Source organism: Erpetoichthys calabaricus, chromosome 8 (assembly GCF_900747795.2).
Source record: "Erpetoichthys calabaricus chromosome 8, fErpCal1.3, whole genome shotgun sequence".
In the NCBI taxonomy this organism is placed as follows: Eukaryota; Metazoa; Chordata; class Cladistia; order Polypteriformes; family Polypteridae; genus Erpetoichthys; species Erpetoichthys calabaricus.
Genome location: NC_041401.2, coordinates 127,762,884 through 127,777,304, shown reverse-complemented (window position 1 = coordinate 127,777,304; position 14,421 = coordinate 127,762,884). Strand labels below are relative to the sequence as shown.

The window sequence follows — 14,421 nt, the reverse complement described above, 5'->3', positions numbered from 1 at the left end:
TGCATGTTCTTGCGCGCACTGAATAAGACAGCGCCATATGCAATTATCAGATTCAAATGTTAACAGTTCACAGTTCACACACACGCAAGGATCGTCTTTCTTACATTTACAATGTGTGTTCCTGTTACAGTGTACTCACTTCTCTCTATGCTGTGGTTTCTATTACACACCTGAAAGAAAGACAATATATGTGAAAACATCATCGCACTAATGCAATATTATTTGAAAACGAACAGCGTCAGATCATTTGTGAATTTATGCTGGAACTGGAAATTCTCTGATGTGGAATCAGTTCTGTATGGTTGTGGGCGTGGGTGTGAGTGGTGGACATAACTGGGAATTACTGTGAATGTGTGTGGTGTTTTGAGATAATGAATAGAGCTGCAAATTACAGGTGCTTGTTCAGTGTAATAGGAACCATAGCACAGAGAGGTGTGTACACTGCAACAAGTACACACGTCGTAAATGTAGGAAGGGCACTCCTTGGGTGAGCTATAGCGCGTCTTTATGTGAAAACAGCAGTGTCTGATGATTGCATATAGCGCTGAAGTTACTACTCTATACTATGCTTTCCTCTGCATGTCCTGGAGTACAAAAGAAACGGCATACAGCAACATGTGGGGACTGGCAAGATTGGGGAAAAAAAACACGCAGTCGTATGTATCGTGATACACTGCAGAGGTATAGCGTGTCTTTATGTGAAAACAGCAGTGTCTGATGGGGTAGGGGGGTGGTAGGGAAGGATCCTGAGAGAATGAAAGTGAATTAAAAAAACAAAAACAAAGCTAACCTTTACAAATATCATAAATTACACCGGTTGTTACAGACTGAAATCAAATGTATCTTTTTATTCTAAAATAGTAAAAATAAGAGCTGTTCACTGCTCAAAAGGGAGTTGAGCAGGATCGAACTCGTGACCTTTTGTTTCCCAGTCAGCAACTGATACTGTTGCGCCACGGCAGCAGTCGTACTAAATGAGTGTCAATGTCGGACACTAAGGCGGTTTTTTTTTTTTCTGCAGTTACATTTTTGAATAAAAGCACACTTGTTCTGTTATATGTGTACCTTTCGTGAAAGTGTTTCTTTGATATCTGGACTTCAGGCTTCATACATTATATAGTTTATGCCTACATTTTGTCATTTACTACTAGAATATGAAAAACTTTTCTGTTTTAAAAATGTCTTTACACAGATTACTATAAAAACGGAACACACATGAAATGCATGTGTTCCAAATAACGATCTATTATTTCCACTCTAAAACTCCACTTCACTCCCAGATAATCAGTCAAGGCATGTGCTGGGAGAAGTTCGTGCACGTTCTAAGTCGGTGGGGGGATGGAATAGCTGGCTTCTTGCAGCTTGTGTTTATCAGCACATTTAGATGACAAAAGACGCTGGCGGAGAGCTGCAAACGGATTTAAGAAGCGGTTTAAGGTGGGACGGATCTACGAGTTTTTTCGTAGGCTCTGGTAATTCTAGTGTTAACATTCTCCATCGATCCATCCATTATCCAACCCGCTATATCCTAACTACAGGGTCACGGGGGTCCGCTGGAGCCAATCCCAGCCAACACAGGGTGCAAGGCAGGAATCAAACCCCGGGCAGGGCGCCAGCCCACCACAGTTATTAACACTCTCTGTCCATGCAATTAGTACACCATTTGGTTCAGAATATTTTTTTTCTTGTTTTCCTCCTCTAAACCTACGTGAGTCTTATGGTCAGATGCGCCTTATGGAGCGAGAAGTACAGTATTTTGTGTTTTTTGTTTGGAGTCATGTAGGGCTTGATAATGCTCCACCCTTTTAATTATTTAATAAGCGTGCAGCACAGCGTTTTGCTGTTAATCATGCTGCCAGTATGAGAAGAGTTTTACGGAAGGCAAATGATAATAAGGGAGGAATTTGCAGCTGTTCTTGCCAACTACAATTCACATCCATCTGTAAGATGAGAATAAAAACCTGTTTTTTAATCAAATGGTATTGAATTAAATGAAATCTGATTTGTCACATTATTGACATAATGTCTGTTTTCCATGCTCGGGAATGTTTAAGTGATCACACTTTTCCTGAATCCTATTGTACTGTGCCCAGGCACACCTTTTTCAAGTGAGCCAGGGCATGGTATGGTTGGCCCGGCACGGCGCAATCACACTAGTCAGATGAACTGCACTTTAGGGGGGTTACATGCAGAAAAACATACTTAGGCACAGAACAGATTGCTAGTGTGAGTACACCCTAAGAACACCTAGGATCCATGGCTTTCATAAGCTAAAGCAAGATGTAACCCTCTCAGAAAAATTTGATGCGGACAATTCAGATAGGAATAGTCAAAGTACCTGGAAGATACAGTACAGTTGGGGACTTTTTACTTCAATAGAAATGCCTAGTTTTTTAGAGGAAGGCATCAAATTGGCAAGGGCTCTATTTAAACTTGTATGTGATTAATAGGTTGTTTGTGAAAACTGCTGTAACACTTTAGGTAGAGCAAAAATGCATCTATTACTCCTTTACTCTTCTGTAACAAGGCCTTAACAAAGGTTCCTTTTGGTCTTCGTAAAACACTAATAAAACATAATGTAGATAGGCTATTGATATAAAATTACTTCTTATTATGAAGGAGTCACATTTTATACAAAATATGTAATGTCACGACAAATATGTCTCATTTAAGCCACCTCAGACAGCTCCTAACTGATGTTTTTTTTAATAAGTCGCATTGCAGAGATGAATACCCTACAGATGTTTTATAAGCATTATATATGTATTATATGAAGACCCAAAGAAATTTATGTTAAGGTCTTGTTATATAATAGTAAATGATCATTGATGCATTTTTACAGTGACTAAACTAATTGCCATTTTGTCTGTGGTAATACAGTCTGTGGTAATACAGGTCAGTTCCTGTTATAGCTAATACTGAAACAACAAAATTTTCTGAATATCAAATGCTTTTTCTTGGCCCAGACAAAAATTCATACAACATCATCAATGGATTTAATTTTAACTAAATGTAAATTTGCTGTGCCTACACTTTCACTGAGTCTTGGGGAAACCTGCAACAGGCTGTCTAAAGTGACAATCTATTGCATAATGTCTGGTCTCGGGGAGTCTCATCAAGGCTCAATGTGAGTGTAATCACGACATCATACACATAGCTGAATTCTGAGTCAATGCTCCACCATCTGTGTGAGTAGTTGTGTCCTGTGCAGATACATTACTGTTTGAGTTTCATAGCGCTTATCAAAATTTTCTCTGCGATGTACAAAAAATGAGAAACAGTGTCAGCTTACGCTGAAATAAAAATTAATCACGGAAAAAGTTTGTTCCTTTAATGCTGTCAACAATTTTGAAGGATTGAAAAAAAAATAAATAAATAAAGACAAAGTTAAAGATCAGGCATTGGGATAACGTCTCATTTTCAAATAAAATATTTTTTGCACTTTAAGAAGCACTGCATTTTTTTGACAGGTATTGTCAAGCTTTGGTCAGAGTTAGTTGCACGAGAGACAGAAAGGTGAGTCCAAGTTTCCAAGGAAAATACAGGTACTTCATTACCCTATAGAGAAGGCAGGTACAGTCCTAAGACTTCATTCAAAATAGGAGCTGTTACTTCAGCACTCACGCACACAAGATGTGAGCCACGACACAGTTATCCTGCTTTAGATTCCATCTTCAGATTAGAAGAACACCAGTGGCTTGGAATCACCATTGTGGCAGACCAGGAGACTGCAAGGAAGAGCAGGTAAAGCCCAGTGTTAAATGTTCTAAACATCATGCGACAAGCATGTTATACGGTAAGCATGAACCTGCAGAGGACAACCGATTGCTTTTCCCTTGGTTTACTGTTTACCAGACGCAGCAGAGCAGCTACGGAGCTATTCTTGCACAGCTTGCATTAGAGATGGCAAATTGTTGGCTACCCCGGTTACAGTAGTATGCATATTTTCCTCATAGTCATTATAATGAAATTTCCTTTATCTATGTATATAATTCACTAAGCCGGGAGACAAGTAGCCACCCATGGAAAGCATGCCGGAAGGGGCGTGGATTCACTAAGCCGCCGACAAGTAAACCGCCCATGGCGCACGCAGGAAGGAGCCACGCCTACCAACTCTAAGACCATTGGATACGACGACAACTCGCAGAGCCACGCCCACCAACTCGGACGGGACGACTGGGAAAAAACGCCGTCATTTATGTTCGTCTGGGCTAGAGGCCACATGCATCTCTGAGCCATGTTGACTTTTCATTAGTCAACGTCGGTCGAACCTCGGTTCACACAGAGGCAGCGCGAGAGAGAGACAGAGGCACACACACAGGCAGCGCCAGAGAGAGACAGAGGCACACAGGCAGCCCGAGAGAGAGAGCCACGCACACACATGGGCAGAGCCAGAGAGACACAGAGGCACACAGGCAGGCAGTGAGAGAGAGAGCCGCGCACACACACAGGCAGAGTCAGAGAGAGACAGGCACACAGGCAGGCAGTGAGAGAGAGAGCCGCGCACACACACAGGCAGAGACAGAGGCACACACACAGACAGATAGATAGATACTTTATTAATCCCAAGGGGAAATTCACATTCTCCAGCAGCAGCATACTGATACAATAAACAATATTAAATTAAAGATTAATAATAATGCAGGTAAAAAAAACAGACAATAACTTTGTATAATGTTAAATCTTAGCGTTTACCCTCCCCCCCCCCCCCAAGTGGAATTGAAGAGTCTCATAGTTTGGGGGAGGAACGATCTCCTGAATCTGTCAGTGAAGCTGAACAGTGACAGCAGTCTGTCGCTGAAGCTGCTCTTCTGTCTGGAGATGCAGTGGATTCTCCATAATTGACAGGAGCCTGCTCAGCGCCCGTCGCTCTGCCACAGATGTTAAACTATCCAGCTTCATGCCAACAACAGAGCCTGCCTTCCTCACCAGTTTGTCCAGGCGTGAGGCGTCTTTCTTCTTAATGCTGCCTCCCCAGCACACCACCGCGTAGAAGAGGGCACTCACCACAACCGTCTGATAGAACATCTGCAGCATCTTATTGCAGATGTTGAAGGACGCCAGCCTTCTAAGGAAGTATAACCGGCTCTGTCCTTTCTTGCACAGAGCATCAGTATTGGCGGTCCAGTCTAATTTATCATCCAGCTGCACTCCCAGATATTTATAGGTCTGCACCATCTGCACACAGTCATCTCTGATGATCGAGGGTCCATGAGGGGTCTGGGCCTCCTAAAATCCACCACCAGCTCCTTGGTTTTGCTGGTGTTCAAGTGTAGGTGGTTTGAGTCGCACCATTTAACAAAGTCCTTGATTAGGTCCCTATACTCCTCCTGCCCACTCCTGATGCAGCCCACGATAGCAGTGTCATAAGCGAACTTTTGCACGTGGCAGGACTCCGAGTTGTATTGGAAGTCCGATGTATATAGCTACAGTTGGTGGGCGGGTCTCTGTTAGTTGCTTTTGCGAGCGGGCACATGACCAGGCAGTGTGTATGATTTGAGAGCGAAGGTGGACGCGACAGCACCATCTAAGAAGAATCATATTTGTCGTGGATGTGAATCGCTGTATGCAGCGTGTAAAATAGTTTGCGAGGGGTATTCCATGGTCTTAGCAGTGTCTGTACTTCGATGTGAATCGATGTATGCAGCGTGTAAAACACTGTATTGTATGTTGCCCTCTCCAGAGTTACATCTTTTCATTCACTTACAGTCGTATCCTCAAAACCAACCCCATTTGGACAACTGTGTCTTTCAGGAAGTGTTCACCCATCAATACATAATTATGCTTAATTAAATATTTTTATGGTCGCATGAATTTCATTACAGTGATGCTCACATGATTGTGTAGTTATGTATTGTTTTGATTGACTCCATCATGTTTAATTAAGATATTAAAGGTGTCTACCTGGATCTTACTTAGAAAGAAAAAGATGTCAGCAGAAGTAGTTTATTGAAGCAAGTTTATTATTAGCTATAGAAATAACTGATGGCAAATAAAGTGAAAGAGCACACCCTAGCACACAACTCTTTTGTACTGGGATGGCACAAGATATTTTTGAATTAGAAAGAATTTATCTAAATGGCTAAATTTCCCTCTTGGGACTGGACAAATAAAGTGCTATTTGTCTGTCTGTCTGTCTAAGGTATTAAATATGATACAATATAAGAGTTTATTAAACCATTTACAAAGCCCATCTGCAAAACCATTTCCGAGGATTCTGAGTGAAGAACACTTTACAGATTTTTAAAACTTGAATGTAACCATACTGTTTGCTAAAATTAACAACTGTTTTAGTTTAGTTGGGTTAGCTTTAGTTATTTGTTTATAATGTACCGAGGCACGTGTAAAAACACAAATAAAGACTTTTGTTTTCTTCACCTGTGGGGCACATCTTCCCCGTGAACCCCACAGGCATAACACAGTCCAAATCAGCACAAGCAAAACACAACACTCCCTTCTGGCACCACCACTCCTCCCGTTAAGCTTCGTCCTCCTCCTCCCGACTCTGGCCACTGAGTGGTCCCCCCCCTTTTATAGCCCACCCGGAAGTGCTCCAGGTGCTTGATCACCTGTTTCCGGTTGCACTTCCAGGTGGGGCTGAAGACTCGTCCCACCGGGCTCAGGCATAGACATATATTGATAGACGCCGCATTCACTGTGTTGCCCAGTCGACACGATATGTCAGCGCGTCCGCCCTATTGTGAGTGGCAAAACTGCCATTTAAACTAATACTGGTAAATGTGGAAATCAAAAATCCTAGAATGGCAATCAGTTTCTGTTCCGTCCGATATGTGGATGGATGACATATCATGGAGGGCGGGTGCGTCTGGGGAAATGTCATTTAATCCAATAGGCATATCTGTACTAAAGCGGTTTCGTGTTGTGGAGACGTGAGTCTGTTGCCCTCGCTGACACCGACCGCTTGAACAGGTTATGTTGTTTGGGGGCCACCTACTGACTCTGGAAGGCTGCTGCGTATGACTGTGGGGCGAGCGCCACAGTGCAATATGCGCCTCGGTGGGAAGCCGCTGCGTGAAGACATATCATGGAGGGTATATGCGGTGGTGTGGGCGGTCGCGTCCGGGCGGCCGTACAACCTGGTGTGCACGCTTTACCTCAGGTGTAGTTCACAGGTCGTAGTCTCGTTTCTTTGTTTTCTTTGGTTTGAGCCGTGACTCCTTTCGCAAGCAAGTTGTAGGCGCGCGCGTTGTCACAGCATGGACCTCTGGTTTGAGCCGTGACTCCTCTCGCAAGCGCGTTGTAGGCGCGCGCGTTGTCACAGTTGGTTTGAGCTGTGACTCCTTTCGCAAGCGCGTTATAGGCGCGCGCGTTGTCACAGCATGGACCTTTGGGGTTTCCGTACATCCGGTGAGCCCTGCGCCCATCCGGTTTACAACCTTCGGTTAGTAATATGGATAATGGCAGTTATTAAATAATAATAATAATAATTATTATTATTAAATAATTCCTCCCATATAAGTAACATTTCTCGGACTGCCTTCTTCCATCTCCAAAACATTTCTAGACTTCGTCCTGTTCTTACGCAACACAGTACTGAAGCATTGGTTAATGCCCTAGTCACCTCACATATAGATTACTGTAATGCTATTCTATCTGGCATCCCACAAAAACTTACCCATCACTTACAACTGTTCTAGATCCAATGAACATATTACACCTATTCTCTCTCAACTTCACTGGCTCCCTGTTAACTACAGAATACAGTACAAAATACTGCTCTTAACATTTAAAGCTCTCCACAACCTCACTGATCTCCTACAGACTTACACTCCCTCTCGCTCACTCAGATCCTCATCTGCAGTTCTACTTTCTGTACCACACATCAAACTCTGTTCTATGGGAGCTCGAGCGTCTCTCATAGTGCTCCTCAACTTGGGAATTCTCTTCCCTCTCATATACATCAGCTCAATTCAATAACACATTTTAAAACTGCTCTCAAAACGTATCTTTTCAAACTGGCATACCAATTGTGAATTTTGCACTGTTACTGCCAGTTATCTTTGTTTGCTAATTATTGCTTTTTGATTTATCATTCTCTTGTTTTAATTTTACTAATGTTGTTTAATTTTATTGTAAGTTGACCTTGAGTGCTAAGCTTATAAAACGGGATTTTCTAATGGCCAAATATAACCAAAACAATTGTTCAGCCTTACCTATGAAATGAAATCCCCCAGGATCTTGTTTGGATCGTACAGTGGTTTGTACAGTCCCAAGCAGCACATGCGTGAGGCATCTTTATCCATTACTTCACTCCACAGCAGTGTCACTCGCAATATGGCGGCGATGTTGACGTACGATGTTGCTGGTAATGCGCCGTCTAGTAATTCTATGTCTATGGGCTCAGGGACACATGCAGCACCCCCTGGCGGCCACCCCAGGTCCCAACAGGGCTGTGGAGAACTCCATCTCCCATGGAGCCCTGCGGGAAGCTCAGGCATCACTGTCAGCCAGGGAGGCTGCCGCCAAGTGTCCCGGGGGAGGTATTGAGAAGCCCATGGTTGCTCCCCTGGAACATACGTCGAAGGGGCGACCCGGCCGTCCACCACAGTACAACTACAAAACTGCTTATTTTATCAGTAATGTCCCATTGCCTTCCAGTCTCTAGCCATCTAATTGCTTAAAAAACTGAGAGTTCTACAGGAAACTGCAAAGAAAGAATTTGAGCAAAAAGGACTTTTTATAAAGGCATTGTGATAGATCATGTCATAATATAACTAATCATAGATTTTCATTTTTTGTAGTTAGTTATGTAAAGTGCACCTACTCACGGTTAGGTAACAAGGCACCATGAGAATGGCAGTGGCATGGAGGCACGCCGAAGGTGGAAATGCTGCTTGCGGTTCAGTTTGGGTGAGGAGGCATGTCTCCTGGCTTGATCCTCAAGCCCCGGTATACAAACATCCTGGCATTACTTTGTGCCATGCTGAGGGAAGGACATTCAATCAAGGCAGTATGCATCGTGGCAGGGTTTTGGCATGGTGAGGCACATAAGCCAGATATGCAGAGTAGATGTAAGAGAGTTAAAGCCCTGGAGTGAAAGTGAGTAACTTCAGGAAATTACCTACAAGTTAGAAGCACATACAGTAATCCCTCGCTACTTCGCGGTTCACTTTTCGCGGATTCACGACTTCGCGGGTTTTTAAATACAAGTGATTGCCCGCCTATCGCGGAAGTTATGTTCCAGACCCATCAGCAACAGGAGAAAATCCGCGATATAGAAAGACCATATAAATAAACATTTTTATAGTTTAAGCCTTAAAATACCCATCCCACATGCTTTAAACACATGTAAACTTATAAAACATACTTTGTTAACACATATGATATGTGGATGTCGGGCTAAGGATATGAGTAACATCTCACTATTATAAAACATTTTAACTTCACGCAAGACAAGACAGTGAGACAGGAAAATTGGTGATGTACAGGCTTTTAAATTATTGACACGCAGAGGGACAAGCAGCACAAAGCCAGCACAAAGTCCACTTCTCCTTAGCGTTCATTCAGCTCCCCACCCCCTTGACAATGCGAAGTGGCAGGAGTGTACTGCGCTTCCGGGGAGGGGGGGTTTGAGCGAAGGTGCGTTCAGCTCTCACACACCCACACACACACACTCCTCGTGCAGAGCGACAAGCAGGCATTTTGGCAGAAGCAGCACAAAGTCCATTTCTGCTCAGCGTGAGTTCAGCTGCCCCCCTTCACAAAGCGAGTGCAGACACATTGACGTCTGATCGCTGCGTGCAGTGTGCAGTGTTGGTCTGAGGTGTTTAAGAATGTAGAAAGTGTTTAAGAGCATAGGAAGTGTTTATAAGAGCGTGGGAAAGGTTAACAAGAGAGTGAGAAAGGTTTATAAGAGTGTGGGAAGGGTTTATAAAGCCTTAAAATATGTATAAATAATAAAATAAATATAGGTCGCTACTTCGCGGATTCCAGAGCCCCCCGCGATAGGTGAGGGATTACTGTACATGTGTATAGGCCATGTGCTAATAGAGTCCCTAGGATATACAGGGACTTCTGCCTTTAGCGAGGCAGCATGGGTGGGATGTCATTGATTTGTTATGCCAGGTGATGTTAGTAATAATTAGGTGAATTGCCATGGCATAATAAACTGTTAGATAACCAGCACGGGTTATCTTTTCACCATCTGGCATTGGAGAGTGATAAAAGTAGCTGAGCAAGTGAGTAGCGATTCTTAAAGATCAACAATGTATATAAAGTTTCCAATGACCTTTCTTGTATAGATATGTGCTTGTGGCATTTTTCACTTTTAAATTTGATAACTTTTTTTTCTGTCCTCTTGATTTTTGTTTTGTGAGAATGAGGAGGAGGAAGAATGGTCTGTTTACTTGTTTTTGTTATTTTTTCAATCACCTTTTTATTTTTGAGCCACTGTAAATACTGTGCAGTTTAGCTATCACATATTTTTGTTTTTTTTGTTAAAAAATATTCTGTGTCATTGCCTTGGACTCAAAATATTTAATTGCATGACATTGAAATTTGTTTGCTGGTAGTATTAAAAAAAAATTTTTTTTTTCCTTTTTGAGTCTTTTTCTGAAGTCTGTGCTTCTTTTATTCCACCACTGTACATTAGCTTGTTAACCTTGTTTTATATATACAGGTGCTGGTCATAAAATTAGAATATCATGACAAAGTTGATTTATTTCAGTAATTCCATTCAAAAAGTGAAACTTGTATATTAGATTCATTCATTACACACAGACGGATGTATTTCAAATGTTTATTTCTTTTAATGTTGATAATTATAACTGACAACTAATGAAAGTCCCAAATTCAGTATGTCGGAAAATTAGAATATCAATTAAGACCAATACAAAAAAAGGATTTTTAGAAATGTTGGCCAACTGAAAGGTATGAACATGAAAAGTATGAGCATGTACAGCACTCAATATTTAGTTGGGGTTCCTTTGGCCTGGATTACTGCAGCAATGCGGCGTGGCATGGAATCGATCAGTCTGTGGCACTGCTCAGGTGTTATGAGAGCCCATGTTGCTCTGATAGTGGCCTTCAGCTCTTCTGAATTGTTGGGTCTGGCATATTGCATCTTCCTCTTCACAATACCCCATAGATTTTCTATGGGGTTAAGGTCAGGCGAGTTTGCTGGCCAATCAAGAACAGGGATACCATGGTCCTTAAACCAGGTACTGGTAGCCTTGGCACTGTGTGCAGGTGCCAGGTCCTGTTGGAAAATGAAATCTGCATCTCCATAAAGTTCGTCAGCAGCAGGAAGCATGAAGTGCTCTAAAACTTCCTGGTAGACGGCTGCATTGACCTTGGACCTCAGAAAACACAATGGACCAACACCAGCAGATGACATGGCACCCCAAACCATCACTGACTGTGGAAACTGTACACTGGACCTCATGCAACATGGATTCTGGCCTCTCCTCTCTTCCTCCAGACTCTGGGACCTTGATTTCCAAAGGAAATGCAAAATTTACTTTTCATCAGAGAACATAACTTTGGACCACTCAGCAGCAGTCCAAAGATGAGATGCTTCTGACGCTGTCTCTTGTTCAAGAGTGGCTTCACACAAGGAATGCGACAGCTGAAACCCATGTCTTGCATACATCTGTGCGTGGTGGTTCCTGAAGCACTGACTCCAGCTGCAGTCCACTCTTTGTGAATCTTCCCCACATTTTTGAATGGGTTTTGTTTCACAGTACTCTCCAGGGTGCGGTTATCCCTATTGCTTGTACACTTTTTTCTACCACATCTTGTCCTTCCCTTCGCCTCTCTATTAATGTGCTTGGACACAGAGCTCTGTGAACAGCCAGCCTCTTTAGCAATGACCTCTTGTGTCTTGCGCTCCTTGTGCAAGGTGTCAGTGGTCGTCTTTTGGATAACTGTCAAGTCAGCAGTCTTCCCCATGATTGTGTAGCCTACAGAACTAAAGTGAGAGACCATTTAAAGGCTTTTGCAGGTGTTTTGAGTTAATTAGCTGATTAGAGTGTGGCACCAGGTGTCTTCAATATTGAACCTTTTCACAATATTCTAATTTTCTGAGATACTGAATTTGGGACTTTCATTAGTTGTCAGTTATAATCATCAACATTAAAAGAAATAAACATTTGAAATACATCAGTCTGTGTGTAATGAATGAATCTAATATACAAGTTTCACTTTTTGAATGGAATTACTGAAATAAATCAACTTTGTCATGATATTCTAATTTTATGACCAGCACCTGTATACCCCTAAATACTCAACCTGTGGGACCCTCAGCAGTAATAGGCTGAATGCTGCTGGAACCAAAGCTTATGGTCTGCTTCACCCAATTTTCCACCACAGATAGGACTAAACAAAGATGTTTCTCCATTTCCTGCAGCTCCCTAGTTTAGACAGGAACACAACTACCATCTTGGCGATTACAAGCTGATGTAAGCGCAAGGTAGTTTCAGTGAGATAACAAATTTTATTTAATCTCTAAGTTTATTTGCAGAGAAACCAGATGCTTCAAATACTGGAAGGTAACTAAATTAAAACCTACAACCTGAACAAGTTAAATCAAAGTCCATATAGCAATGTTGCTTTAAAGTGCATGCCGTCGCATAGTCTTTTTTCTTTTTAATACTTGTATGTATTGGAGTATATTTTTATTTTGTAAGTAGTAAGCTTATAAAATACTATTCTTTTCATCCTAACAGAATGATTTTTCCTTTCATCTTCGACACTGTCATTCTGTTCTCACATATTTTGTGCTCTCTTGTGACAAACATTGTGTAGCTGAGTGGTCTCAAATCCTTTACTTGTATACAGTGCCTCTTGATGGTGTAATCCTTTTGGAAAGTCTTGGTAAACAGCCTAAAAGTTCTAAAAGTTAAAGTTCATACTTTATTTCATACTCGGGTAGATAAATTATTGAACAGCCCTCGTAACAGTAATATAATATATGTCTCAATGCACTCACAGAGTTTCAATCTTTGGGCACTGATTGTCCATGCCATGCAGCATTTTTTTAAGTCATACTTCATGTAGATGGCATGTCATTTTTGTTTTCGTTTTGTGGAGATGATTTGCATTTTTTTCTTCCATGAAGAAGATGAAAACAGCTTATAAATGGTAATCAATATTTTCATTATTATTATATTGGAGGGTCTCATATGTTATCTGACTCTTGGAGAGGGTCCTTTAAGGTATGTTTTAGTCGACACTGTTCCACATGGATAATGCTTGTGCGTTCAGCACGCACCACCTTCCCTTACACAGACCCATTGTGCGAATATTAAGAGTCAAACATCGCCTTGTGTTGTTTTGTATTGGCAGTTACTGTATACATACCCGTGACCCTCACCACACACCCAGAACCTCAATTGAAATGACTTGTACTCTTTGGCTTGTATATATCTTCTTAATGTTCAATCTTGATCAGTTTTCACACATATTAACTTTGTATTTTTGTTATGATTTTGTTATGACAATTATAACACATCAATTCTCTGTGCATTTTTTGTTGTATTATATGGGGGATATTTATAGTGGGGGTATAACTAGTTTTTGGGAACATTTTGTTTTCACATGTGTTGATTGAATTTTGTTTACCTCTTTTATTGTAATCCTATGTGACTGGGTATGAGAAATTGCCTTATGCACAACACTTTTTTCTATAAATTTTTTTTTCTATAAGTTGCTTTATTAAAAATGGAATGGAATTATGTATTTTTTTTTTTTACTTACATTGGTTATTTTCTAAATATATAGAAACAAATGGTTTCTACTTACGATTTTTGTTTTTGGTAACTGTCTCAAATTGAGCCATAAATCGGTGCATGACTATGCTTCTAAATCTATCATTGGGTTGTGAATTTACAGTTAGGTCTTTAAGTTTTTTGACAGTGACACGATTTTGGATCTATACGCTACCTCAGTGAATTTAAATGAAGAAATAATTACATGATTGAAGTGTAGGATTTCATCATTAATTCAGATGGTTTAACAGAAATATCATATGAGCCATTTAGGAATGACAGCCATTTTTATACATGGTCCCCCCATTTTCAGGGACTCAAAACTATTTGGATAGTTGACCAGCTGTTTTATAGCCAGGTGTGAGCATGTCCCTCATTATTTCATTAACTATTAAGCAGGTTGGAGGTCTGGAATTGCTTCCAACACCATGAGTGGTCAAATCAACCGTCTGGTACATTCTTAAGGAGAAGGAACACACTGGTGAGCTCAACAACACCAAGTTAAATCAAAGTCCATATAGCAATGTTGCTTTAAAGACCTGGACAACCATGGAAGACAACTATGCTGGATGACCACAGAATTCTTTCCTTGGTGGAGATAAAACAATTCATGACATTTAGCCAAATCAAGAACATTCTCTGGGAGGTAAACCTATCATTGCCAAAGTTTACAATCAAGAAAAGATTTCACAAA

The 14,421-nt window shown here is 41.3% G+C and overlaps 1 protein-coding gene across 2 annotated transcripts in view; it reads left to right on the top strand.

Moving 5' to 3' along the window:
* Positions 1 to 14,421, top strand: part of clcn6 (chloride channel 6) — a 256,330-nt gene that overhangs the window by 60,878 nt on the left and 181,031 nt on the right. The gene's annotated exons all lie outside the window — the stretch shown is intronic.